The following is a 5,957-nucleotide window of genomic DNA, read 5'->3' as shown; positions in this document are numbered from 1 at the left end:
GTACATGAGTCATTTCTCCATTATTTCTTGCTCATAAACTAGGCAATGGAGAAGTATTGGCCCCCAGGGAATAATTTTTGATGTTTCCTCCAAGGCACATGGAATATGGTCAGTACTGCCTACACTTGGAGAAAAGTTTGAATTAAGGGAGGGAAGTTTGAATGAAGGGGCTAAAATTTCAATGTTTTTAAGGTTTCTTATTTTCTGCACTTGATCTTGTTATTTGTTAAGCTAGAAGAGTCTTCATAATTGTGACATGAATTAATGAAGTGATTGATTATGTACAAATATATCCAGATGTTGTAAATACAATACCAAAAAGAAATCTTTATTTATGTGGTGTATATAAATTCATTAGGTTATCAGCCTATATGATCTATTGGGTTAAGAGTCAAATCATACATCATAATTAGAACACCGATGTAATGATGATTAGAAGTTATGTTTTCAACAAATAAAACTACAAGATTTCATCATTCATTAAGCATTTGATGGACACCTATGACACAGAATTTTAATTTTTCTATAAAATATAGTAATATTGATCATTTTTCTAAGGTCCAATATAGTTCTACAAAGCTATGAATACTCATAATTCTCAGTCTCTATAGTTTAGCTCTGAATACTACGTTTTCTTGATGGAATGTTGTCTGCTTTTTCAGTTTCTCCTAAAATATTTTGATAAATATTACATGAACTCAAGAGTATGCTAAGACCTAGATTATTTTTTCTTTCAACAATGACAGGATTTCTTCAGTAAGCATCAACAACTTTATAAGTTTGTGATGTTATTTGAGATGTGATTAGTGAACAATTTATTTTTTCCATCTTCAAGTTTTCCTGATATTTAAATTAATAATCAAATTGAAAATCTTAGACTAAACTTATTTTTCCTTGTGTGTTCTCTATAGTTCCTTGGGTGACTGTGTAAATGAATGAACAAATATGTATGTGATTCTAACCAATAATGCATAGATTGTCTTTGAAAATATGTTAATGGTATGTAGAGCAGTTCAAAGTAATTAATTACAAATTGGCATATGCCTTACTTTGTGCTATTTTTTTTCTAACTCTTCTTCTTTCACATCACTCCAGGCATGGCCAGGACAATGATATATAATCATTAAGGCCATTCTGTTCTGTTCTGCTAATATTCCACCTCCTTAGGCAGAATGTCAGCAAGTGAGATCATATATTTGCTACAAGCTTTCTGGTCATTCATTCTTTCTTGCTCTAGAAACTTCACCTTACCAAGTGATTTTAAAAGTACCTAAGAGATTTCTATTGGCTAAGTTTTTTAAAATGTTTCCTTAAGATATATATTGCTACATAAACACATTTATAAATACACAGTCATAAGACTGCAAAGTATATAGAAGGGTGTAAGCGATTAAGTATTTTTAAATCCATTCAATTAGAATTTTGGATTTTTGTGTTCTTTTCTGACAAGGCATTAAGTTACTTGATTTAATGTAAATCCATGTTTAAGGTGATTCTCAAGTCATCTGAAATCAAGGATTAATATATGTTCCTTAAATTAGGAAGTGGTAATGGTAGGAGAGAAATTCTGCTGCAAAACTCCAGTCAGTGAAATCAAGGTAAGTGTGATGAAGATTCATGGTGTTTACTATCGTTTGCTTAACTTCATGAGATTTCTAAAAGGAAACGTTGAGTGAAAGTAATAGTAAAAATGGGATGGGGACATACCACTTACCCATGTGATCCTGAAGCCTTCCTTCCCACCCTTCATTAACTTGAATACTCCAATTCAGTACACCAAGGTAAGTTTAAAAGTGTGGTATGAAGCATTCATGGAGTGGCAACTTTCATTCTGATTATAGATATTTAAAAGTATCGTGCAGATTTAAAAAGGCTTAAGTAGAACTAACTCTTTATGCATTTCTGAACACAACATTGTGAGCCAAGTAAGATAGACAGATAACATATTTCCTAAAATGATGTAGAATTGTCTAGGTTGCTAACCAGAAAATCCTTTCCTAAATAGTCAAGTCTTAAAAATCAAACCAAACTTGGAGTTCTGATAAGATGGTGGAATAGGCAAACTACACAGACCCTCTTCAACAAAGAAAAACCAAAACCAGTTGACATAGATACAGAAGATAATCCTGTAGCTCTGAGCTTTGGAAAGAAGGATACAGAAGTGGAAAAATTCCAACTAGTACAAGAACCTGTGTGAAAATACTGAATAAGAAGATAAATGGAGCTGCAGACTGTCAATGATCCTGATGGCACAGACAGTTCAGATATTTTGAAGTGGTCTTAGGTCCTAAGAATTAATCTAAAATTTGGCCCTGCTTATCAAGGGCTGCAAGGAGGACTACACTGCTGGCTGATGACTAAAAAGGGAAACAGCAAAGAAGATGATAAACTGAGTTGTGGACTTTTGGCTCTCTGGAGGGCACAGCCATTTTGAATGTTTACAAGCAGTTTGATCATTTGGAATATTTAAAATGACAGCATTCTCTGAGATTCTAGGGACCTAAGAATAGGCTCTACTTGCTGAAGACAGCATGGACATACTGGAGGCTGAGGACTGGAAAGGTGCAATATACCTCTTGTTACTCTTATACCTCACACACTCTTGGTGAATGGAGGTGTGGCCATCTCTCACACCCACCCACCTTCTGGCTGGCAGGAATTCCATCCCAGTTTGTATGCTCTGATGGAGCCTGTGTGACCTTCCCTGCCTTCCCCAGATTTTTTCTTGTTTCTTTCTTTTCTTTCTTTCTTTCTTTAATTCTTCTACTTCTTTTTTTTTTCTTCTTCTTTTAATTTTTATTCTTTCTTCTTCCCTTCCCAGGTTCTAGTTTTTGGCTTTTTCTCTCTTCCCCTTTCCTGGTTCCCATTTTTCTTATTTCTTGTGGTTCACACCATTCCTTGTTTTCCTTTTTATTTTCCACCTTTTTCCTACATTATTCTGTAACTCTACCTCTTTTCTATTATTGCCCCCTCCACAGATTTGTGGGTTTTTCTTTTTTTTTTCCTTTTTTTCTCTTCATATTTCTTTTGCTGTTTTAAAGTATTTCTTTAAACTTTTAGTCTCATTTATTGCCTTTCCTCTTTTTTCTTTCCCCCTTTCTCTTTTTGATGATTGTTCCTGTGTGTTTATGTGGTGTGTGTGTGTGTGTGTGTTTTGTCCACTTGCTTTTACTTTTCTAGTGGTTTTTCAATTGTTGTATTTCTCTAATTGAATTGGAGACACCAACCATGCCCATATGAACCAACCATAAGTGCACCTCCTGAAGCCCCACCTACTGAGTAAGGGCCACCAATTGCTTCTGCACCAACTGGCCAAAAATACATGGCAATCAATACTAGCATAACTCTCCCTTAACTGCTATTCACAAACAGTTAACAGAGATCTGTACAGCCTCTCTAATACTCTATCACAACCACCAGGAGACAAGTGGTTAGTGCATACAGGAGAAAAGTATCCTGCTTACGCAATACTCCAAAACAAAACAAAGAAAACAAAAGTCTTGGGTGAAACACTCCAACACACAATCAGTAACTAACTATAAATACAATGTCTCAGAGGAAACAGACCATCACAGTGCACACAAAGAAGAAAGATGAAGCATAGAAACAAGGGGCCAGGATATAGACCCAGAACATATCCCTTAGGAAGAAGCAGCACTGGAACTTCCTGATGAGAAATTGAAAGAATTATGTTTAGGTACTTTCAATGGATTGAGAGACAGATCAAGGAAAACACAGACAAAACCCTAGAACAATTTCAGAAGAAAATAGAAGAACAAAATGACAAAATAAGTGAAAAATGAGAAATGATACAAAATCTACAAGTAGAAAACCAGAAAATTAATACGAAAATTTCAGGAACACATTGAAAGGGCAAAGGAGTAGAATTAAATAAATCGAGGACAGAATTAGTGGGATTGAAGACAAATACCTGAATATTTCTTTGGAAAGGGATCAAGCCAAAAAAAAATGTCAAAACAAAATGAAGAAAGCCTAAGATTCATGTGGGTTACCATCAAAATAAATAACCTACACATAATTAGAATTCCAGAACAGGAAGAGACAAATAAAACCATAGAGAAATTAGTGAAATATTTGTTGGAAAGGAATTTCCCTGACATGATGGAAAATGAGAATATATCCTTTCAAGAAGTGTAACAAACCCCAAACAGGATATATCCCAAAAGAAAATTGCCAAGACATGCCATCACCAAGCTCACTAAAACCAAAGACAAAGAGAGAATCCTGAAAACAGCATGGGAAATATGAAAAGTTGCCTACAAAAGCCAACTAATAAGACTAAACTCTAATTCCTCAGCAGAAACCATGCAGACAAGAAGGCAATGGGATGGTATATATAAAACCCTGAAAGAGAAAAACTTCCAAGCAAGAATTATATACCCAGCAAAATTGTCCCTCAGGTAGGATGGTGAAATTAGGAGATTTCCAGATAAGCAGAAATTAAGGGAGTTTGTTAAAACCAGAGCAACCTTACAAGAGATACTAAAGGGAGTCTGTGGACAGAGAACCAACAGCAACAAACAAAACCTGACCATTACACACATGATGACATAACCCAGAGAACAACCCAGTATGGAAGTATACAAAGTAAAATAAGGTTACAAGATTATAGACAGGGAACCAGAGACATCAATTAGCAAATGAGGAAAGAGGGGAAAAATAGTGTAGCTACAGAACTTATAAATGGTGAGGAAGTCAAGACAATTGCAAGATAGAATGTATTGTTCTAAACTCAGGAAGAAAATTATAAATCACAAATAAAATTATAAAATCTCAAAGAAAAATGATAAACCTTTGCATCAAAGTAAAAAAAGAGGACAAACACAAATATTTGTATGGAACAAAGAAATTAGCAACACCACGAAAAAACAAATAACAAAATGACAGCAACAAATTCATACTTGTCAATAATTACACTAAATAAAAATGGATTAAATGCACCACTCAAGAGACAGAGAGTTGCAGACTGGATAAGAAAACAAAACCCATCAATATGCTGTCTACAAGAGACATACCTTAGAGATAAAGACAAAAATAGACTAAAAATCAAAGGTTGGAAAAAGATATATCAAGGAAATGGCAATTCAAAAAAAGCAGGAATGGCAATATTAATTTCTGAGAAAACTGCTTTTAGGACAAAAACCATCATAAGAGACAAGGAAGGACATAATTAAAGGACCAATTGAACAAGAAAACATAACTATAAAAAATATCTATGCACCCAATGAAAAAGCTTCAAAATACATAAATCAGACTTTAACAGAATTGAAAAGATGAATAGATAACTCCAGTCACAGTAGGAGACTTTAATACACCATTTTCAATAAAAGAGAACAACTGGAAAGAAATTCAACAAATACACAGAAGAACTAAACAATACAATCCATGATCTTGACCTTATAGACATCTACAGTGCACTTCACCCAACAGCTGCACATTACTTATTCTTTTCCAGTGCACATGGAACATTCTCCATGATAAACCACATGCTAAGCTATAAAACAAGCCTTAATAAATTTAAAAACATTGAAATACTGCAAAGCATCTTCTCAGATCACAATGCTATCAAATTAGAAATCATTAATAGGAAGACCAATGGAAAGAGAGCAAACACATGGAGACTGGACAACACCTTCCTTAAAAATGACTGGGTAATAGAAGAGATAAAAAATGAACTTAAAAAATTCCTTCAATCAAATGAGAATGAAAACACAACACACAAAAATCTTTGGGACACAAAAAAAGCAGTGATCAGAGGTCAATTTATAGCAATAAAGCTCACATCAAAAAAGAAGAAAGAGCCAAAATCAATACCTTAACCCAACATCTCCAACAATTAGAAAAAGAGCAGCAAAGAAAAGACTACAATCACCAGAAGAAAATAATGATTTGAGCAGAAATAAATGAAACAGAAAATAGAAAGACAATAGAAAAAA

This window comes from Orycteropus afer, unplaced genomic scaffold (genome assembly GCF_000298275.1).
Source record: "Orycteropus afer afer isolate SDZICR_OR568_19922 unplaced genomic scaffold, OryAfe1.0 scaffold00051, whole genome shotgun sequence".
NCBI lineage: Eukaryota > Metazoa > Chordata > Mammalia > Tubulidentata > Orycteropodidae > Orycteropus > Orycteropus afer.
The sequence above is the reverse complement of the archived record's forward strand: the minus strand, read 5'-3'. Positions refer to the sequence as shown.